The sequence below is a fragment of the Panthera tigris genome, chromosome C1 (genome assembly GCF_018350195.1).
Source record: "Panthera tigris isolate Pti1 chromosome C1, P.tigris_Pti1_mat1.1, whole genome shotgun sequence".
Lineage (NCBI taxonomy): Eukaryota > Metazoa > Chordata > Mammalia > Carnivora > Felidae > Panthera > Panthera tigris.
Genome location: NC_056667.1, coordinates 161039717 through 161064282, shown reverse-complemented (window position 1 = coordinate 161064282; position 24566 = coordinate 161039717). Strand labels below are relative to the sequence as shown.

Below are 24566 nucleotides of genomic sequence, written 5' to 3'. Positions count from 1 at the left end.
AAGGGTATGGTCACGTACATTTTCCCTTCCTTTCACTGTATTTTTATTTACTCTCTCTTTCTCCCCACCAAAACAAAACAAAAAACAATGCTTCAGTATCCAGTTAAAAATTTGTTTAGGCATGTAACCAAACCTCATGTTTGGTGAGATTTTACTATTTTATGAATGCTCAAGACATTTATTTCTTTTCTTTCTTTTTTTAAAATTTATTTATTTTGAGAGAGAAAGCAAGCAAGGGAGGGACAGAGCAAGGGGGAGAGAGAGAATCCCAGCAGCCTCTGCACTATCACTGTGGAGCCTGATGCAGGGCTCAAACCCACAAACTGTGAGATCCTGACCTGAGCCAAAACCAGGAGTTGGAAGCTTAACTGACTGAGCCACTCAGGTGCCTCCTTTTTTTCCTTCCTTCCTTCCTTCCTTCCTTCCTTCCTTCCTTCCTTCCTTCCTTCCTTCCTTCCTTCCTTCCCTCCCTCCCTCCCTCCCTTCCCTCTCCCTCCCCCTCCCCCTCACTCACTCTCTCTTTCTTTCTTCGAGGGAGGGAGGGACAGAGAGAGAGGGAGAGGATCCCAAGCAGGCTTGACATGGGGCTCATTCTCACAACTGTGAGATCGTGACCTGAGCCAAAATCAAGAGTTGGACACTTAACTGAGCCACCCAGGTGCCCCAATTCTCAAAACTTTTAAATGAAACAGCAACACTTAGAAAATCCTGCTGTGGTTTTTTTTGTTGTTGTTGTTAATCAAGACTTATCCCCATACCTTTCCAACTTTATCCAAATGGATTTTTCCCTAGTACTATCAGTAGGTACATTGTAACACTTATTAAATAACTAACAAAATTGATGGTTTACAACATAGTTCATAGATGTAGATTTAAAAAAATCCACAAAAATGTTTTCTTTTTTTTTTTTTTTTTTTTTTTTGGAAGTGAAAGCAGAGTTTCTTGAAGATATATATATAGAGAGAGAGAGATACAGAGTGTCCAGGAGATTGAGAAAGGAAAAGAGAATGAGTCTCATCTTTGCATGGGCTGTGGGGTTTTTATTGGCAATTGTGGTCTGGTGCACGTGTCTTCTTAGGGATCCAGGAACTGGTCAGAACAAGAAGAGGGTCCAGGTGCCCTTCATAAGTCATTGATTCCTTGAAGTCATGTGTCTTGGCATCAAGGTGTTAGAAGTCAGTGGCCTGCCCAGTCACTCCTTAGACGTTATCTGTTGTGCTGGAGGACTCCAAAGATACCACTATTTCTTTGTCTCTCATAAGGAAGACATATGCGATTTGCATTACAAGGCATATGTAGAGTGGGGTGGGGAGATTTGGCCTGAAGTGAAGTTCTAGTATGTAGAAACATTCCACCGAAACTAATCTATACAATATCCAAGTAAGAATCAAAAAACCCCCACGAAAGTGGCTTAGTGTGGATTAGTTAAAATGGATTAGTTTGTGTGGAATGTTTCTAACATCAGTAGAATTTTATTTCAGGCCAAATCTGAGATAGAGACAGAAAAGAAAAAGAGACCGAGAGAGAGAATATGGAGAATATTGACCATTTGTTTCCTTTCCTGTGTTCAGAGGTAAACATCTTGGTTGTCTAGGTTTCTGGAAATTAATCCTTTTAAAATCTTTCAAATGAAACTAGAATACATGGTTGAAGTCCTATCTGGTTAGTTTTCTGATTAAGTATAATTAAGTAATTATGTTTCTGTAATTATGCATTTCATGATTATGATGTATGATGGGACATTATTTTATATCTGTTATTAAGTGAAGTTTGTATGGGTGGCCAAGTGTGTTTTTTAATGTGACTTGGTATTAGACATTTTGGATGTTTAGTTTAAAGACCATCAGATTAGATTGAGTTTCATAATCTTGGAAAACTGAAACAAAAGAAAAAGCAGTGCCTATTAAGCATCCTTAATGCCATAAGCAGAGGTAGGTATGTGAGTGTGGCTTAGCCAATAATAATGACTTTCTTACTATGTATCACTTACAGAATGTTTTTCTGTGGAACATTTAATACTTATACATTTGTTGTTTTATAGTTATGTGAATGCCCTATTGACCTCAAGGGCTACTGATTGTTGTATTAGTAGTTCCTGACAAATAGAAATTATTTGATATGCTAAGCCATTTCTGACAGAAGATATAAAGTTTTGACAAACATGTATAGCACAGCAAGTGTCCAATTCTAAAGAGCAAAATAAATGCAAACCACCATTATGGTGAACACAAACAGCCTGAAAGCAAGTTATCAGTAAGCAAATAATTGTTGAACTGTTATGAATGGAATAGGATGTTGAAATAGGGCATGATTGGCTGATGTTACATATGTCCTTGATTACCTTCCTTGTGCTTTTATCCTAATAAGTGACATTCTTTGTATTCCCTTGGATGGCTAGACAGTCTGACACTGAAGAAGAATAAATATTGCATGTGGTACACATTAAGCTGTCATCCAAGACAGCATTTATAAAAAGTAACTGGAGAAATTCATAAGAAATTCTGCACTGCTACAGTTTCCTGGCTCCAGTCATAATTGTCAAAGTTCTTGACACATTCAGGTCTTCAGAAATGATTTAGGTTTACAATGGCTTGGTGTATGAATAATTATTTCAGATTTGCGTTCTCATATTGCCTTAAGATATTAATGTTACTTACCCAAATGTTATATTTTACAGTAATTTTTATTTTTAAAAATGTCTCTACATTGGTAATAGTGACATACCTCCCATCTTATGGTCTTTCATAAATGGATTTTAGACAATTCATGTATTTGAAAGGAAGAACAGGAGTTTTTAAATGCTTAATTTTTCTTTAACCTATTGGAAAATATTGCTTGCTTGTGTTTAGTGCTACCAAACAATTTTCACAATAAGTATTTTTTATTTTTCTTCACCAGCATTGGAAAGCCTTCAAATGGTCCAAATGAATACCATTTTAAGACTGTTTCCAGAAAAAACAAAGCACTATTTGATGTTTCATTTTAAAATATTGGGTGATTTTGTTGACATACTTCTATAATTTTAACATTTCTTCCAGGCAGTTCAGTGTTTTATTTGTTCTAGTCACTGTTACCTCTTAACATTTCCTTCCGGAGGAATGTGGGTAGAAGACACAACATTGTACTAAGATAAGCATACCTAAATAAGAGGTAAATTATGAATGCAAATTTAGCAAGCATTTTTAATGTCTCTGTTTCTTTTCCTAAACTAAAATACTTCTGTCGTCCTAACTATGTGGTGTGCTACACAGTAACTGAAGGATACCAAAAAAAAAACAACAACAACAAAAAAAAACCAACCCCACACTTTTTCTTTTTCATATTTCTGTAACCTGACACAATTATTCTAAGCCATTTAAAGTTAAGTAATTAGTATTCTCATTCTATAATCTAATCAAGAATATAACGATATTCTATCAGCTGATTACTAGGAAATTGTGATTAAGTATCAGAACGATTTATGATCCAACACAAATAACGAAAATAAAATACAGTGTTGATTTCTAAATTAGGAGCCGTGTTTCAGGGAGGACAGGAGGTCAGTCAGTTTCTGTGACAAATGTAGTTTGTGTTAGTTTTAAAATTATATAATATTAATTTGGGGAAATGTTTTAGGATATTCTCTTTAGTTTGAAATCTAAACCATCCATTTGGATTGAAGAAACTTTTCTCCAGGTATAACACTGCTCAAATGTTACCTATAGCTTTTAACTCTCTAGGCCACTACAGAGCACAAAATATTTGCCCAACTGGTAAATTGAACTGTAAGTCCCACTGTGGGAAATTGCTTTGCTGTGCTCCAAACAGCAGTTATCTTAGTAATTGTACCTGAATTCTTTGTGGCTAATAGAGCGTAGACGTCCATTTTACAAGCAGAAAATTATTTCTCTTAAATAATTTTAATTATAAATCCCCCAAATAAAACGTGTATCAATAGAGTATAGTGAGACATTAAATCACATCATTTTTAATTGTTAGTGCAGAAAAGTGAAATCTTTTTTCCTTCTAGTGTAAAACTGTACATATCCGACATTTCACATTCTAAACTAGAGCTCCCAACAAGGAGCTTATCAGAGCAAATTGTCTAGTCCATCCCCTTCCTCACTCAAAACCTAATGACCCTTTATCATCATGGTTTAGATTGCTGGACACAGATGTGAGAAAATACAAGTAATCTACAGGTAACTACAGTAGCTGCACTGATGTTCTCAGAGAACGGACTGCTGGGAAGATAAAGAGCTTCCCACAGAGTCTGTGACTTTCCGGCAGCAAAGCACATCATGAGCTCATACATGAAGTTTTATTTGCTGAAGATTCACAATAAGATGCATTAGAACATTCAGCAGGGACTCTTTTTAGATGAGCACGGAAATTCTGGAGGATTATTAGTTGATGCCCCAGTGCATAGCATCACAGTAAATTTTTTTTTTAAGTTCAGCAATATTAATTCTTTGTGTAGCTATCAAAGATTATGTCTACAATGTAGCATTAATATTGAACATCTTGATATTTATGTAATCTACTACAGACCCTAATCTCTTTCTCTTCACAAAAGGCTGAGCTTCTTGCTGGAAAGTAGTTTGGTTATGATTTTCACTATGAAAACAGAACAGCAGTTTTTCAAACTTTAGTACTAAGTTGTATTTCAAAGGACTTGTTTATTGGCCAGGTGCTTTGCTTTTGTTAGCTACTCAGATTTTGATCAGTGAAGTAAACTCATTTATCTATTCACGTGCAGTTGAGTAATTTAGAGAATTACAAAGAATGATTGGGGGGTTTTGGATAAAAGTACTGCACCTGTAGCTTAAGTTTTATAATTGTTAGTTTGACTATTATTTGCAGTGATCATAGTTTCATACAGCTTTAGAAAACTACAATGCAAAAAAAATGGGTACTTAATCTTTTTTATGTATGAAATGTTTTGTTTGTAGTCATTGAATTTGGTTTAAGTTTACTAGATTGGGGTGAATCAGTATGAATTAGACTGCCTGAACTTCAGGTGTGTGTTTCTCCTAAAAAATAATTTGCTTGTCATATTTTTCTAAAAGCTAATTAATTTTGTTTTTGTAAAAACTACGACTACTGGATTAGGAATAGTTATATTACGTTATATGTCAAAATGAATTACAGTCCTCAAATCATTTTTAGAAATTGCCATTTTAGTAGCTGAAAGATAAAGACGATTTTCAACAACCAGTATTAGTTAAGCAGTTCACAGCCAACAAAAAAAGTAGTGAGGTATTTGATTCATTCTTACATAATTGTATGGGTTATGTACCTAGCTTAACTGCTATTCTTTATGGAGAATATTGAAATGCTCAGAAAATTAGAGAAGACACTGGTGAAGCATTTTTGGCTAAGTTCCTGCTCATTTTTGCTTCAAGAATATTGTAATATTGAACTTTTAAGAATAAGTTTTTGGAAGTAGAGCACCAAACTTACGCCAACTCTACCTATGATCTTAAGTAATTAATTCTAAGTTTCTGGTATAGAATGACCAGTGAACAAAGTAAATATCCTATCAGAAAACAGAAAAGATGAATTGTCTCTAAGCACTTCTGGTCATTAGAATTCTTGTTATTCTTCTAATAGCAATTAGTGCCACTCTTTTTGGAGATTTATCTCAGTGAAGATTTTTAGTTTACACTGATATATTTGAAATATTAGTAGTAGCATGGCATAGATTAATCTAAAAAAATAGAACATTGAAGAATTGTTTGAGGCAGTATTCTGCATTAATTCTGTTTTTAGTTTGCTATAAGATCTAAAGAAAAAACTGTATTTGTTTCCATTTAGCAGCAAATAGGAAACACAGAACTCAAAATTCTACAAAGCACATTTTCTTACCCTCTTTGTGTTTAAAAAGAAAGAAACCAGAGGAGCATGTGCAATGTAAGATTGTTTTGCATTTTTGTTTTTACATCACCAGATTAAGTATAATGAAACCCATCTGCAAATTGTAGGAACTACTCCTTGGTTTTTGTCAAGGACTGTAGTATGGTTTTTTTCCTTCTTTTTCTTCTACAGTTTTTTTTTTTTTTAATTTCAGCAAGATATACAGAAAATTAAAAACCTTGTCTGTTATAAAGTTTTGTTTGAGCTTTTTAAACTGAGTGATTAGCAGAAATAATGACCCTGTCAGCCTTAATCACATTAAAATGTGGTTAACATCATTTAATTTTTTCCACTTAATATGCAAAAATTTCCAGTAGATTTGCAGTGAAGGCCATTGAAATTCCATTAGAACAAGAATAAAAATTTCAGGCATCATTTATTCAGAGAAGGAATAAAGGTCTCGATTGAGAACTGCTGAATCTTTCTATTAGAGACACTATGAATCATTACATTGAATGTACCGTACATTTCGATAGACCTGTGTCTGGCTTTTTAAATGGTTGCAAATCATGTTTTCTCTATTTTTCATAAGGAGAAGTAAACTGGAATTGTATAATTTTATAAATATCTGAAAGATTACTGAATGTTTTGTACTTTATAAGTCTGCTTAAATTTTAAATAGAAACTTATTTGTGCCTGAAAAACAAGATAATGAAAGAATTAGTTATTTTAACATGGAACAAACTGCATAGCTGATCCACAGAAGGGACAGGTTTTGTCTTAAATAGTTATTTTAATATATGCTAAATAAGAAATTTAGAATTAAGAACCAAATGACACTAACTCTGTCCCCAAAGTTCATAGCTTATCATTTGTCAAGCTTCAGCTGATAGGTTATGCTGCATTAGCTATGTATGAAATAGAATGGAAGAACATTTTATGGCTTCTGGTATTGTTTATCCTTTTATGCTCATTTTTGATATTTATTTGTTGTGATGTATTCATAGACTAAAAAGTAGGGAAAGCTGAATTTTATTTTAAGCAATTCAGAAATGCCTACTATATATACTTTCTTTAGCATTTTTGCATTTGCCAGTATCCTATAAAACTTCCATTGTATGGAATGTTTCTTCCTCATTAAAAACAAAACAAAAAAATAAAAAAACAACAACAACTGTTACTGTATATACCTGATAAGCGGAAATGGTTTTCTGGAGCCATTCCTATCTCTCGGGTAATTAAGTAATTATACAGTGGGGTGTGTGTGTGTGTGTGTGTGTGTGTGTGTGTTTAATTTGTATTTTGTTCCCAAACCATTTGAACCCATTATATAATTACACTGTGTGTACTTTGTAGTAAAAATACCATTGGAAAATTCATCAGGGAAAGTGTTCCTTGCATGTGCCGCTCACAGTGTATGAACTTCTCCATCCTCACGTGTTTTTCTGTGTCTGCAGAAATCTAAGAACACTTAATTGTCTGCTCCCCTTATTAACCACACCCCTTCTCCTGACCATGGTTGGCCCCAGTGGCCTTCTCAGAAACACCTTCCCTGACTACCCTGTCTAGAGACATCTCCTAGACTCCCTTTTGTTCACAGCATCACGTGTATTCACTTCAGAGCGCTTATCACAAGCTATACAATCTTGTTTATTTGTCTGTCTTGTGAAAATTTAAATTCCAGGAGAATGAGGACTTTGCCCGTATTTTCTGCATTTTGTATTTTCAGTGCTTGAACCTGGACTCAGTAAATACTGTTGACTGAATAGCTGGCCAGATGAAATGGGTTGAATGTATCCCTTATGTTTCAACACTGACTTTTAGTCCTCATTACTAGAAATATGTAGATCATTTGAAGTCTGTCTATGCTAGTTAGATACCTCTAAGGTTTAGAGTACAGGTAAATAGACTATGCCAGGGGTCAGCACATGTTCTCTGTTATGGGTTACATGGTAAGTATTTCCAACTTTAAGGACCACACAATCTTTGTTGCAGCTACTCAGCTTTGCTGTTAGACTGCGAAGGCAGTCTTGGACAGTATGTAAATAAATGGGCATGGCAGTGTCGATATTCCTTATGGACACTGAAATTTGAATTTCATATAATTTTACTGTCACAAAATTTTCTTCTCTTTTTTTGTTGTTGTTAAGAAATCATTTTAAAATGTAAAAACTGGCCACCTGGCTGACCCAGTAGAACGTGTGCCTCTTGATCCCGATTGGGGTTGTGAGTTCGAGCCCCGTGTTGGGTATAGAAATTACTTAAAAACAAAGTAATTTTTTAAAAAATGTAAAAACTATTCTTAGCTTGCAGGTGATACAAAACATACCATAATTTGCTGATCCTGGTCTATGTACTTAGCCAAAGACAATCTTTCAGTTGTGCATGTGATTATGTATCCCCATTCACCTTCATTTCTCCTCTCTCTCCTGCATCATCAGTTCCCCTCCCCCTCCCCTGGTGGATGTTTCCTGTCAGCATATAAGCTTGCTGTTATGTCTCAGTCTTTAGAATAACTTATTTTGACCCCATATTCCTTTCACACTACAGCCTATTCTCCTCTTCCTTGAGTTATGTAAATATTAAATGAAATTACATATGTCAGATGCCTGTCAGTTTTTCCTTTCCTTTTAAAAGAAATGTGGTTTTATAGTAGTATTTTTTGTATTACTTCATTTGCAGATTTCTCTTCTTTAAGGGAAAACTAGTGTGGAAAATATATCCTGAATAATATTTTTCTTCAATGCGATATGACCCTCATGGTATTGGGGGGAGAAGATCAATAATAGATGAAAATATGCTCTATTCTGTGTACCTGTTTCTATCTTTCTGTCTGTGTCCTTACCAGAATAAACTGTCTTTAGAAACTTCATGACTTTCTCTTCTGCTTGGCTTTTGGGTGGCAGGTATATTAGCTTTTCACTTCTAATCTCTTTACTGATTTTTCTCTGTGCCTGCCATGGCTCTTCCTTAGGGATTAGTGATTGAATGACTCTTAACCTTTTTCACTTCTCTCTGTACTCTACCTTTAACTTTAACCTATATGCTGGTGGTTCTCAAACTTTAGTGTGTGGCAGAGTCATCTGCAGCATTTATTAAAACATAGATTGTTCGCCTCACTACCAGATTTCTGATCCAGTAAGTCTGGGATGGGGTCTGAGAACTGTCACGTCCAAAAAGTTTGTAGGTGATCCTGATGCCGTGGTACACGGAGGTTAGGCTGAGGAGTGCCGCTCTGCTAATAATTTGCAAATTGGCCTCCTTAGTTTCTTCTCTTAGTCCTTTTCAAGTTTCATTATTCCTAACTGTCAACAAAAAATCCCCACTTGGCTATTCCATTATCATTATTAAGCTTAAGATGTATAAAACTAAACTCCTTATTTTTTCCTATAAAGCATCCACAGTGGAATCTACTTCTAAACTTTCCTCTTTGTTAGTGGTACTGGCACCCTTTGAATCTTTTCAGCTTAAGTTCTTCATTCTTTAAATCATTTTAACATATCTTCTTTCATATACCATATTCAGTTAATCACTGAGTTCCATTTTTTTCCCTTCTAAATCTGGCCCTTATTCACCCTTTTCTCTTCATTTTCACTGCTTATCAACTAAACCTAAAACCTCACCACTTCATGTCTGAGTTATGTAACAGCCTCCTAGCTTATTAGCCTTGACACTGTAGCTTCTTTTCATGTGCAGGGCATTCTCATTTGCTTTAAAATTTTTTTTTTTAATGTTTATTTATTTTTGAGAGAAAGAGAGACAGAGCGTGAGCTGAGGAGGGGCAGAGAGAAAGGGAGACACAGAATCCGAAGCAGGCTCCAGGCTCTGAGCTGTCAGAACGCACAGAGCCTGACACAGGGCTCAAACTCATGATCTGTGAGATCATGGGTTGGTAGTAATAAACAAGACAAGTATTTTTTATGTATACTGAGCTGAAGTCAGACGCTCAACCGACTGAGCCACCCTAGAAGCCCCTCATTTGCCTTAAACAAATCACTGTGCCATTTTCTCAGTCCACCATCTTTCCTTGAAACATAGGAGAGTATCTTCACAACTTGGGATAGGCAAAAATCTCTTGGATGAGTTACAGAAAACACTTATAATAAAACACTTATGACTTCATCATAATGAATAACTTTCCTTCATCAAAAAACATTACTAAGAAAGTGAATAAACTAGCCACAGACTGAAGAAATATATTTATTACACATATATCTGACCAAGGAATTATGTCCAGAATATATTGTTAAAGTCTCTACAAATGAACAATGTTATGACCAATTACCCAATTTTAAAAATGGGCAAAAGTCTCAAACGTACACTTTATGGAAGAAGATACATGAATAAACATGAAAATAGGTACTGGGGCACCTGGATGGTTCAGTCAGTTAAGTGTCTAACTTCAGCTCAGGTCATGTTCTTTTCAGTTAGTGTGTTCGAGCCTCGTGTCAGTTTCTGTGTTGACAGCTTGGAGCCTGGAGCCTGCTTCAGGTTCTGTGCCTCTCTCTGTCTCTCGCTCTAAAAAATAAACAAACTTAAAAAAAAATATTTTTAAAAAGAAAACTTACTAGACCTATCCACTCAATGAATCAAACTCCAATGAACATCGACCCTGTGGTCTAGTAATTCCAACTTCTGGAGTAAAAATGTATGCTCGTATGTTATAAATGTTCCTGTTACACAAAATAGTAGCAGCCTTATTCATAATAGTCTAAAATTAGAAGCAACTTACATGTCTATCAGTAGGGAAATGAATAATTGTGCCTATTTATACCCATAAAATACACAGAGCAACATGGTGAATCAGGAGTGGGATTGGGTAGAAAGGGCCATAATGGAAAAAGTAAAGTTTTAAAAAACCACCATTGGTTCCTTGTTTCCTATCAGATGTATATCAGTATACATAAAAAATACCTAGATGAACTTGGTAAGGCTGACTTGGTAAGCTCTGTGACAACAAGGACCATGTTTGTCTTGTTTATTACTACCAACCCACTGCTTTGTTCTCTCCCTCCCTCTCTCTCAAAATAAATAAAGAAAAAGAAAAAGAAAGTATGCTTCCTACTGTTTTACCTCAAATCTATTTCTTGTACGATATTTGCAGCCCTAAATAATATTTTGCCCCTTCTTAGACACTGTAGGAATATCACTCAGCTATGATTTTAATGAGTAGCAAACTTGCCATTTTTTATACAGCAGACAGGACAATATAAAGAGGAAAAGAAATCTCTTTAAAGATATTTTGATGTGGTTAGTCCTTAGACCTGCCTTATCAGATAAATCTGATTAATAGCCAGAACACAGATGCAACACAGTTTTATGTAAGAAATTAGAACCAAGTTGAGGTGTTTAAAAAAGACAGCAGTTGTCATTTTTATCTTTATAAGCTAATATATGTTGAGCACCTACCATGTGTCAGATACCATACTAAGCATTTTACATGTATTTTCTCATTTAATCTTCATACCAGCCTTGCTGTTATTATCTCCATTTATAGGTGGGGAAACTGAGACTTCAGAAAGTTTCTATAACATGGCTAGGATTCCTCCTGTCTGGCCCCAGAAGTGCTCTATAACTATATTCTGTACTGCCTCCCTTAGCAAAGGGATTGCCTGTGGGAGTTCCTTAATTATAGGATTCCTTTCATTGAAATAAATTAACTTTTTTTATTTACAAAAATTCATTTGGCACACAATGTCTTGTCAGTAAAATAATGGACTATGGCTTATTATTACTTGTTAGGACAAAGTACAAGCTATGAAACCAACTACAAGTTTTGGTAGATGTGATTCTTTTCCCATGTTGCCCAATTACTCCTTTTCTTGTATAAAAATATTCTTCTCTTAAGCCATTTGGCATACCACTGATAAAAGTCACTTCATTTCTCATCTAACATGGTTCTATTTAGCTTCTCTGAAAATATATGTTAATAAGAATAATTGCAGGTACCTATTTGCAGCGATTGAAGTTTACATAAGAGCTCTTCTGTTTCTTCGTGCTTCTTGTTTCTCCTCTGTCCCCAAATCCCTTTTCTCCACAGATACATAAACAGTGACTTTCCCTTTTTTACAGTGACTATTTGCCTTGGGTTTGGGTCCTTCTGTGTCGGTTCTTTTATAAAATTTACATGAACCCCACATGGTAAACTGAGGATTTCGATAAACAGGATCATGAGGGAATGGTCCCTTTTGTTAGATTATAGAAGCACCCTACAGAGGCTGAATTCAGAACAACTTCAGGAAGAAGGATCCATTTAGGAAAGGAGGTCTGTGCAAATGGACTCTGACATACACACCCATATTTGTCTTTCCCTTGGTGGTTTCTTACATTCTTATTGGCCCCACAAAATTCCAGCTCTATCATGAGTAAAAACCCCTTTCCTTTTCTGCTTTTCCTGTTATAACTAAACCTGAAAACAATGTTACAATTGAAAAGACAATTAAGTGTATTGGTTTCTGTTTTTCTGAGATTTCTGATTTAAATGAGGCCAAAATCTTCTTTTGTTGGGATTGTGGCACCCTCTCCTCATTATGCCTGTAGCACATTACTTCCCCTATCATAACACTTATTATGCTCCTTTACCCCCAGTACCCCCTTTTTCAAAGTGTAACTTTGAAAGATCTAGCGTAATGCTTACTAGTACACATAGTTGCTTAATATATATTTTTTCAATCATTGTGCTTAAATTCTTTCCCTTCCAGTTATGTCCCTATCTATAAAAGGTTGGTGAGACAAGAGTTCTTCCTAGAAATACAGACCTGATTTTTTTTTTTAGACCTGATTTTTAAAAAGAACTCTCATTCGGGGCGCCTGGGTGGCGCAGTCGGTTAGGCGTCCGACTTCAGCCAGGTCACGATCTCGGGGTCAGTGAGTTCGAGCCCCGCGTCAGGCTCTGGGCTGATGGCTCGGAGCCTGGAGCCTGTTTCCGATTCTGTGTCTCCCTCTCTCTCTGCCCCTCCCCCGTTCATGCTCTGTCTCTCTCTGTCCCAAAAATAAATAAAAAACGTTGAAAAAAAAAATAACATTTAAAAGAACTCTCATTCTTTATTCGCAGGTAATCTAATAGTATTTTTAACTCTACAGTAATGATTAAGAATGACCCCATTCACTGATAGGAGAGAGCTAAGGTTGGGAACTAACATTTGAAGGCCTCTTATGTTCTAGGCACTTTAATACTAACATCAACCTGTGAGGATAAGTATTGTTATTTGTGTTATAGGTGATTAAACAGAGGTTCAGGAAACCTAAACGGCTTTTTTAGGATCTTGTGGCTAGTGTGCAATTAAGCTGAAATTTGAGTTGATCTTTGCCTTACTCCAAAATTTCTGTTTTTTCTATTGATCCCTATTCTCTCTAAAAGGTCAGACATCATAGGATCATAATGTACAGAATATTAGCATTTTTGTTATCTTTAAAATCTAAGTTTAGCTTTGGGGTTTTTATTTTTTAGATAATCAGTGTACACGAAATTCTCCCTTTTAAAATACACAATTCAGTGGGCTTTAATGTATTTACAGTGTTGTGCCACCATCACCACTAATTCCAGAACATTTTACCCCCAGAAGAAACCCTGTGCTTATTAATAGTCATTCCCCATTGCCTTCTCTACCTAACCCCCTGGTAACCACTGATCTGTTTTATGTCTATCTGGGTTTGCCCATTGAGGATATTTCAAATAAGTTGAATTATAGAACATGTGGCCCTTTGTGTTTGATGGCTTTTACCTCGTACGTTTTAAGGTTCATCCGTGTTGTAGCATGTATCAGTACTTCATTTCTTTTTATGTCTAACTTACATTTCATTGTATGGATATACAACTTACTATTGTCCATCCTTTTTTTTTAACTTCTTAAAAAATTTTTACTTATTAAGTAATCTCTACACTCCACGTGAGGTTCAAATTTATGATCCCAAGATCAAGAATCGCATGCTCTTCCAACTGAGCCAGTTGGGCACCCCGATTGTCTATCTTTTTAGTTATAAACATCCTAATGGTTATAGAATGGTATCTCATTATGGTGTTGATTTGCATTTCTCAATAATTAGCGATACTGAGCATCTTTTCATTATGCTTGTTGGACATTTCTGGGAGACATGGTTGCCCATTTGAAGTTGGGTTTCTGTACTTTTATTACTGAGTTAGTTGTAAGTTATAATTATTGTTAAGTTTTAAATATACACATTCTGGCTGCTAGACCCTTATCAGATAAATGATTTCCAATGTTTTTACCCATTTTATGGATTCTTATTTCACTTTCTTGATAGTGTCTTTTGGTGAACAAAACTTTTAATTCTGATAAAGTCTAATTTATTTTTTTGTTTGGTTACCTATGTTTTACATGTCCTATCTGAAACACTATTGCCTAATCCAAGGTCATGAAGATTTCCACCAGTTTTCTTCTAAGAGTTTTATAGTTTTAACCCTTACATTTAGGGCTTTGGTTCATTTTTCTTTTTGTTTGTAGATGTCCACTTGTCCGAGCACCATTTGTTGACTATTCTTTCCTCGTTGAATTGTTTTGGTACCCTCGTCAAAAATCAGTTGACTGTAATGCAAAGATGACAACAACCAAAAACAAATAACGCAATTAAAAATGGGCAAAAGATTTGAATAAACATTTCTCCAAAGAAGATATACAAAGAACCAACAAGCATATGAAAAGATGCCAATATCACTAATCATTAAAGAAATGCAAATCAAAGTACAATGAGGTACCAGTCATCTCACACCCTTTAAGATATGAGCACTATAAAAGAAAACAAAATGTGTTGGCAAGGATGTGCAGAAATGGTAACCTTAGTGCAGTATTGGTGGAAATGAAAACCAGTATGGAGATTCCTTTAACAATTAAAAATAAAATTAGCATGTAATCCAGCAATCCCACTTCTTGGCATATATCCCAAAGAATTGAAAGCAGAATCTTGAGAGATATTTGCATACCCATGTTCATTGCCTCATTGTTCATAATAGTCAAGAGATAGAAGCAACCCAGATGCTTATCAGTGAATTAATGGATAAGCAAAATATGGTATATACCTGCAATGGAATATTATTAAGCCTTTAAAAAGAAGGAAATCCACTGAATTGTTTTGATGCCCTTGTCAGAAACCAATTGACTGTAACAAAATCAACATCAAATAACACAGTTTAAAAATGGGCAAAGGCTTGAATAAACATTTCGACATATGCTATTATGTGGATGAATCCTGAGCACATCATGCTAAGTGAAATAAGCCAAATCACACAAGAGAAAAACTATATGATTTTACTTGTAAGAGGTGTCTAAAGTAGTCAGATCATACAAACAGAGAGTAGAATGATAGTCACCAGAGACTGGGGTTCGGGGAGAAATGGAAAGGTGGTGTTCACTGGGTATAAAATTTCAGTTTTGCAAAATGAAAAAGTTGTGAAGATCATTACACAGTAGTGTGAATATAGTTAACACTACTGAACTATACATTTAAAAATGATTAAGATGATAAATTTTATGTTTTTCTTTTACCACAGTGAAAATTGTTTTATTATTTTATTTTATTTTATTTTTTATTTTTTAAAATTTACATCCAAATTAGCATATAGTGCAACAATGATTTCAGGAGTAGATTCCTTAGTGCCCCTTACCCATTTAGCCCATCCCCCCTCCCACAACCCCTCCATACCACAATTAAAATGGTCTTAATCAATTGATTATGGGTGTATGGGCTTTTTGCTGAACTCACACATCTATTCCATTGATCTGTATGTCTAGCTTTATGCCAGTGCCACATAATCTTAATTACTCGACACATAGTTTTTATAGTAAGTTTTAAAGGTTTTTTTTTTTTTTTTTTTTTAGCGTTTGTTTATTTTTGAGAGACAGAGACAGAGCACGAGCAGGGGAGGGATGGGGGGGAGGCGGGCTGGGGGAGACACAGAATCTGAAGCAGGCTCCAGGCTCTGAGCTGTCAGCACAGAGCCCGATGCAGGGTTTGAACCCACAAACTGTGTGATCATGACCTGAGCCAAAGTTAGACACTTAACTGACTGAGCCACCCAAGTGTCCCTAGTAAGTTTTGAAATAGGGAATGGCGAATCCTTCCAGTTTGGGGTTTTGTTTGTTTTTTTCAATATTATTTTGGCTAGTCTGTCTCGGCCTTTCATTTTTCATATGAATCTTAGGATGGGCTTGTCAATTTCTGCACATAAGGCAGCTGGAATTTTAATAGAGTGCGTTGAGTCTGTGGATCAGCTTGGAGAATATTGCTGTCTTAACAGTATTCAGTCTTTGACTGCATGAGTACGGATGTCTTTCCACTTCAGTCCGTAATTTCTGTTAATGGTACTTTGTAATTTTCTTGTACAAGGACACTTCTTTTGTTAAATATGTACTTCTGAATGTTCATTTACCTAATCTGTAGATTAACTTTCAATTTAATTCATTCCTATTTGTTGATCTGCCCAGCACCTAACGAGCATCTGTTTGTGCCAGGCACGGTTATAAGTGGTGCTGGGGATACTGCAGGGAACAAAGTATTTAAAAATTCCTTGCCCTAATAACTGGGTAAGCGGGTTCACCAGTGCTGGGTAGGAGAACATAATAAGTGCTATGGAAAAAAAAAAATGAGGTGAGGGAATAGAGAATGACAGAAGAGGAGAAGAGAGAGGTGTTTTGTTTTGTTTTTCTTTTAAAGATGGTGAAAAGTAGTATTTAAGCAGAAAGACTTTAGCACTTACACTTGTTCAGCTTCTGGCATATGCCATAAAATGGTAGTTTGCCATCTAAAAAGGATCTACTCATTGAACTTTAGAGTTGCTAAAAACAACAGAACTTTCTTCTGATGAAATCGGATGCAGAAATTCAACATATAAGAATGATGCAGCTGTGGTTGAAATGCGAGAGTGGAGGATCTACAGCCTCCATGTTCCTTCATCTCTTTCCACCCTTTTGTCTCCTAGCATCTTGGGAGCTCCTTTAGAGAACCCAGAACATACTGAAAATTACTCATCAGCTTGCAGATTAGTAAATTAAAGCTAAGAGGCCTTAAGTAACTGCCCGTAGTCACTCAACTAGTTATTAGCCTAAAGCTCTTTCCATTTTATCATCCATTCAGAAGATGATTGAACATCTACTGTGTCTCAGTGCTATGTTGGGAGAGTTCTGTGGATATATCTGGGAACAAAAGACAGTTCCTGACCTCAAGAAGTTTTTATTATAGTGGGAGAAGAGAAGAAAATAGGCAATCTATAATACAGGGTGGAACGTGGTAATAGCGTCTGTCTATGTGGAAGCTCAGAGAAGACTCTGCAGGAGCAGTTTTCTTAAATAATAAATTGGAGTTTGACCAGTTACTCATATACTTAAATGAAGATAATCCCAAAACGTGGTCATTATCAGTATCAGGATGCTTTTAACTATAAATAACAAACACCATTCTAATACATAATAATAAGACCCAAGGTAATATGTCTCTAGGGTTGCTTAATTCAGTGTTCCTGTTTAATTCAAGGTTGTGATATTATTATCAAGAAGAAGGGTTTTTCTCCTCTTTCCCCACTTCGGTTGGTCACAAAGTGGCCCCTAGAATTCCAGGGTAAGATCCAGAAATAGTGTGCAGTAAAGACGCCCATCTTTTCTTGCTTAAGAGCCAAAGAACCCTTTCAGAGTCTTTTTCTGAAGCCTCTAGGAGGCTTCCCCTCATGCTCCATGACCAGAACGGGGTTCCTATGCCCATTCTCAAACCAGTTGCCAGCTAGAGAATGGGATTACTATGGTTTTCTCCAACTAATTAGGATTCATCCTGCTGTTTCCTCCTGTCTATTCATTGAAAGAATTTTTTTGTAAACAAAGCCTTTTTGCTGAATATAGATAATTGCATATATTATCTTTTTTTTAAGTATGTTAAGAGTTAAAGAAATGTCAGAGTCATGGTGAACCCAAAGTGTTAGGATAAATATATCCCAATTTTTCTAATTTGCTTTTAAGGTTGTCTCCTTGTCATAGCACCTATCGTTTCAGTTTCTTCATAACCTTCCAGTTACTGCTAGAGTCAGAAATCTTGTTAATCCTTGAACCAGAGAGCCTGGAACCTGGTTTTTATTTATTTGCTGCAAAAGGAATGCCCATTTCTGTAGACTTTATTTCCTTTTATGCACACATGGACACACACACACAGACACACACATGCTTAGATGTATACAAAGGCCATCTTACTATGGTGACTGCAGAAAGAGTGGAGTTTTTCAGACAGTGGTTCTGTGAGGTCCTTATAGGGAACAATTTGTGGTATAATATCCCTTTTACTTGATAAGAATTTAAATTTCACAAAGTCTGCTCTGTAGGAATCACTTCTTATAATTTGAATCTAGACTCCAAAGTTAACTTACTACAGATGTTTTTCCAGGTATTGAGGCTTATTAGAATAAGAGACGTGTAATCATGTCTTACACAGTAAGAAACTGTGACCATATAGTAATTCTGTCTAAAGTAATTATTTTTACTGTGAATTTGGAACTTCATTGACATTGCAGGGGATTCACAGCAGACCTTTTCCTTACACTTCCTGAAATTCTAGTGACTTTTTTCTCTTGTGGTTTTGAACCTGAAAGATGTAAGCAGGAATTTTTTTTATTATTCTCACTCCTCTCATATCAGTGGGATAGGTGGCCAGCATCTGCTTAGTTGTCTGTTGGTCTGAGGAGTTATCTCAGACATTTTCCCCCTTTCAGTTAATGTGCTGTTATTTTCAAAGTCCTTTAGTTCCGTGCTTCTGAAAGTTTAATATATCTATGAAATACCTGGGGATCTTGTTAAAATGCAGATTCTGAAATTCTGCACTTCCAATAGATACCCAAGTGATGTGACCATGTTCTGAGGAACAAAGTTATAATTGTTCTTCTGTACAGCTCCATGAAGTCAGACAAGAACACTGAAATTTGAAGTCTGTTGCATACATCAAAGATGGGGATCTCTTTTGGAACAGGGATTAGGTTTTTAGACACGAATCAATTAGACTAAAGTTTACCTTTTTTTGGTATTTCCTTTCTCCCTCCTTCCCCTCCACCCCCATTGGCTTCCCTATTCTAGTAACGCCATTCTAATAACTTTATTGAAAGAATTCTAAAGAATTGGGAATTTTGGATTTTCTGGAGTTAACTTTTTGGCCTTGAACAAATACTGCTTACAGCATATATTTCAGTTTGTATATTGTTTGTGGTATTAATTTTAGTATTAATAATTCTAGTGTCATTTATTGCCATTTGTGAAAGAACTGGATTAATCAGTGTTTCTGTCATCTTTAAGAGGATAACCTTACCTTCCGTGAGCCATTATTTCTTTTTTTTTCTTTTCTTCTACAACACTGTAAATTGACATTAATTTGCAGTGATTATGTTTGGAAAATGGAAAAAAGGAATGTGATATTTTAAAGTCATTTCTTTGGTACTCTGAGCAGTTTTAATAGAAGAGAGAGTAAACCTGTAAGGCAGGGAGACTAAAATGACCTCAGTGTTTATCAGTGCCCTCTGGATTTATGGTACATCCATACCATGAACAACATGAGAGAACTAGCTTAGTAAAGGTCAAGTCCTTAATAACATTGACTGAATGATATTAAGTCACTGAATGAACCAGCCCTAGATCCTCCTTTGTGTAAGTTGCATCATTTTCTGAATATTGACATATGGTTCTTGGCTAGCAGTCGGTCAGAAATAAGATATTACTGCTGATTTTTTAAAAAAGAAAGAAAAAAGTAAGACCTAGATTCACAGAAAATTATGTAGGTTGTATATAAGGACCTAATCCTATCATATGTAACAGTTTTAAGGATTTTAAATATACTTTGATGTTGCAAACTAGAGTGAACAGATTGGAGAGAGTTCTCATGTTCAGCAAAAATACCATAAATGACAATATAACTTGGCTTTAGTGCTGGGTTGAGTGATCTTTAGTAGCTAGGATGCAGTCAAATGGCTAGATGGACATGAAGTATGGAAAAAAAGTTAAAGTTCTTACGAAAGTATGTTAGAGAAAACTATTTCAGGAGTTTAAGTTGCAAGAATTTAGTTATGTAGAATATCAAATAGCACCATCGAGATTGTCCTATTTCCCATTATAAAGGTAAGTATTGTTTTGTGAAACCTGTGTCAGTTTGGATATGTGTATGAAAATAATATGTCTGTGCACCATATGTTTGAATCAAGTATAAAATCTATTTCTTCCTGATTGCATATATTATCTTTTTTTTAAGTATGTTAAGAGTTAAAGAAATGTCAGAGTCATGCAAAAAAGATGGTGGACTGAGCCAGTACAGGAGGCTCCCCTCTTGTTCCTCATGTATGGAAACACCAGAGAAAATAACCAGACAAGGATGGTCTTGATGATGATGTGGTATTTTTAGAACACACAGAAGGACTTGAAAGACAGTAAGGGGTTTTCTGGGTGCCAAAAACAATGAGGAAACTCAGTGAGAGTAGAGAGTAAAATCAATAAGGTATGGCTCTTGAGGAAAACCCAGCTAATATATGGCCTAGAAGCCTTGGTGGCCATAGGAATAAGAGTCCAGGCATGGGCCCTGGACTGCAGGTACCAGAATGAGGCTCATTCATAAAAGCTTAGAAAAAGCTATCCTTTCCATAATCAGGTGCTAGAAAAATGCCTTCCATTCCCACCCCTTCCAGACAAAGGAAGAAACTGTACTATCAGGAATTAGAGACTAGGACAGAACTATATGAGGTAGGAGGCCTTAATTTGCATTACCAATAACCTAATGCAGAAATAACTAAGCCTTAAAATGATCCAGAGCCCGTGACCCTCCATAGCTCTTTCCTGGAAGAATAAGCGCAAAACTACTCCATAGATAGATCTCTAAACATGGGGAAGCAGACTCCCTTGGAACTTGACTGCTGCTGCCAAATGACCACACACAAATGACCCAAACGGCACAGCACATACAAAGGAACCAACTGTTGTGAGAGGCTGCTTGCAGGTGACAAATGATGGGGGGCAGAGTTTCACCCAAGAAACCAGAAGTAATTAGAGCAGTCCGAAAAGAACTTTTAATCTGCTTAAAATAGGGAAAGGGACTAAGAACTCATTAAATAAGAGTAAAATATTCTTAAAAAGAGCAGGTAGATTTGAAAGAGAAACAAATAGAATTTTTAGAAATAAAATTAGTATCTGGGAAAAGAAATACAAGCAATGTAAATAAACCCTAGGAAAATCAAATTATGGAATCTGGAATTTCAAGACTTGCTGAGAAGGTCAGATTATAGGAGCAAAGATACATTTGAGACATGATCTTTTGGAAATCGAATACTAATTTAATATTGAAGATCTTGTTCTGCCAAACAGTCTAACCTCACAACCTGCCAGTGTATCTCCAAAGCATCATCCTTTTAGTCTTAAAACTCCTCGTCTTTGCTTTGTCCCCTTGCTATGGAATCATTACCAGAGAGAAAAATACAACTAATGGCAATTCCTTTTTCCATTTGTCACTCATAAGACTTTGGGGAAATCAGCGTGGCTCTGGCTCCTTATCAAGAGAAGGGTGGATCCCCTTGCAATAATCTGGTTGTATAAATTTGCAAAATGAACATTATCAAAGTCTTTACAGCTTAACTCTTTGGGAGTGTAGTGTCTTTACTGTTTTGTCTCTCCTTATATAATTTGATATTCTGTGACAGTTTCATCATCATTTTCATTATTTTGGTCTCTAACAATTGGATAGTGTTCTTTAGACATTTGTTAACGTTGTATATGGAGATTATTATTCAGTCACTTTGACAGAATGTACTTGAAACTGTTTTTCTGGTGGTGGTACTGAGCTCAACTTTGATTTTTCATATCCCTCTTGTGCTAGTAGCACACATTTTTTAGATGACTAACTATAGTTTGGGGTATGGTTTGTAGCAATAGAATAGACATTTTTCTGCAAAAGGTAACTGGTCCCAATGGGGTTCAAACTTGTGATCTTGGCCTCATTATCACACTTTTGTAACCATAAGACCTAATAGATATATTATATGTATTTCAGTCTATAATCTTAAAATTGAGGACTATGTTTTCATTACCGAAGGCTTACTTCAAATATGTAATTAAAAATCACTTTGGGACATTTCTCACTTTTGTTTGATAGTAAAAGTAACAAAAGTAAAGCAGACAGCCAAAGAACCTAACTCACTTTTCATCTTCCCTGTGTTTTCTATGACAGTGAAAGTCACAAAAGTGAAGCTTGCAGGCAAAGAGCCTAACTCACTTTACGGAGAGTGCTCCGGTACCTTTTTCTTTTAGTGAGGCTATAGCAGGTCTGATGTCAGTCACTTTAGAGACCTTTAGACCTCAGTGCTCATTTATTGCTAAAATGTACCAGCTCTGCTTCTGCATTATGAAGATCATCTGTCAACACTTTGAGATATTCTCCTTTGTTATTAAGCTTGTGATGCTCTACACTGTCAGGTTTTTTGCCAATTATAGTTAAGGTACAATGGTGTATTCACCAGATCAAAGTCTCACATTGGCGGTAGAGGAATGATTTGTAAGTCTTTATTCATCTGAATTGTACAATAGAACACCTGAGGAATGCAAATAATCCCTCTGAGGATTCTGCAGGAAAGGCTGTTAAAATGACAGGGTAGAACTATTGTTATTCTGAATTGATGTTTTAGCCTAAGTAATTATTTCTTATCTTGTTGTTTCATAACAGTTCTGGTTTTATTAGTTATGTTGACCATATTTATGAAACAAAATGTGTATTATATTTTTATATTATCCTCTTACCTGGGCTTGTTTTATTTCATTTTCAATGAATACACACACATACACACACACACACACACACACACACACACACACACACACTTGATTCTGACTTGTATAATAAACGTATGTTATTAAACCATATCGTTTGTTTGAATAGTATAAGTCTGTGAAGTAACTTAGAATCTTATAATGTTCTTATAGGCAGAAGTATATCAATTTAAATTTTCCCTTTTTGGGGGCACCTGTCTGGCTCAGTCTGTGGAGTATGAGTGTGCAATTCTTGGTCTCGGGCTTGTGAGTTCGAGCCCCCCATTGGGTGTAGAGATTACTTAAAAGTAAAATCTTTAAAAATAATAATAAAAATAAAAACAGATTTTCCCTTTTTTCTTTAACCTGTCCTTCATAATTTTGGATAATAAAATATCTGGTTTGGATTTCTTATTTTAAAGGACACATACTTTATTCCAAAATAATCTTAGGGATTGTTCCATTCTTTTAGGATGTGACCAAAGGAAAAAAAAAATTAAGATCAGAAACCACTGATAACATATTAAATAAGTAAATTATAGGTTAGCCTTATATAACAAACATGTACAAACTGCTGTATGTAAACATGTACAAACTGTTGTGTGAATACTTCACTCCTTTATCCCATCCTAAATCCTACTCAGTAGGCTATAGTCTTAATTTTATAATAACTCTGATCCCCTGTCATTTTCTTTGATAGGTGAGTTTTGATGAATTTGTGGTCCAGTTCTTGTGTTTCTAAGGTGGCATTTACATTGATTATTTAAAGGATACCTGCCACAATTTTTTTTTTGCCATAATAGCTATTAAAACCTTGGTCTAAATTTGGGAGACTAGTAGGGTTATGTAAGACTTGTATGCATTAACATTTTTAACATAAGTTTCTATGACATCTATATTCACTTCTATACTAAACCCTGTTCCAGAGTCATAGGCATATAATCTATGATAATCTGAGAATGAAAATAATAGTAACTACTGTTATTATTAACAGTTATAATAATAGTAATACCATTTATTGGAGGCCAGGCATTACTTTTCTAGGTTCATTACAATATAATGTGTACTATAATTATCTCCATTTTTATAGATGAGGAAACTGAGGCTTAGAAAGTTTCAGTAATCTTGGGGCACCTGGGTGGCTGACAGCTCAGAGCTTGGAGCCTGCTTCAGATTCTCTCTCTCTCTCTCTCTCTCTCTCTCTCTGCCCCATCCCTGCTTGCTCTCTCTCTCTCTCTCTCTCTCTCTGTGTGTCTCTGTCTCTCTCTCAAAAATAAACATTATTAAAAAGAAAGAAAGAAAGTTTCAGTAACCTGCCCAGGAATTAAAAGCTAGAATCAGAACCTAGTTAATATATTCACTATACTTCTTCATTTTCTAACTACTGCTTTGCCAGAATACTCCATGATTTGGAAGAAAAAGAAATCATTCAATAACATCCTTTCAGCAAACACTTGGTATCTATTCCCTAACTGATTTGGCTTTCTAAACCCTTTGTGATTAAAGGAATGTATTTCCTCTGCAGTTCCCTTATTTGTGGTCCTACAAAAGTGAGATTCGTTAAGAATGGTGTGTATATATAATCAACTAGGTTTGTAAATCTGTGTTTCTGGATATGTTTGTCTTGATTAGCAGAAATCTCCCTCACAACCAGGTGTAACTGTAAGCTTTTGTTAGTCCCAGAGGGAACTGAACTAGGCATATAAATATCTGGGTGGAACCAATTATTTATTTGACAAAAACTTCACAATTAGCTGGCACTTTTTAGGTTATGGTTCCTATATAAACAGAACTTGACGTTTTTGCTTCTTAACATTTTACTTTGTAAAGTAAGGAAAATAATATAAATCATAAAATTGAGGTTTTCAAGGGCACAGGTGTTAATGCTGAAAAAATTTAGTGTAAGTTTAAAAAGTTTTATAATATTTGTATAATAGTTTGTATTGAAAATGTGCTAAAGTAAAACTA

General features: G+C 35.5%; 1 protein-coding gene across 2 annotated transcripts in view; it reads left to right on the top strand.

Annotated features, from left to right (window-relative positions):
* Positions 1 to 24566, top strand: part of OLA1 (Obg like ATPase 1) — a 170593-nt gene that overhangs the window by 138900 nt on the left and 7127 nt on the right. The gene's annotated exons all lie outside the window — the stretch shown is intronic.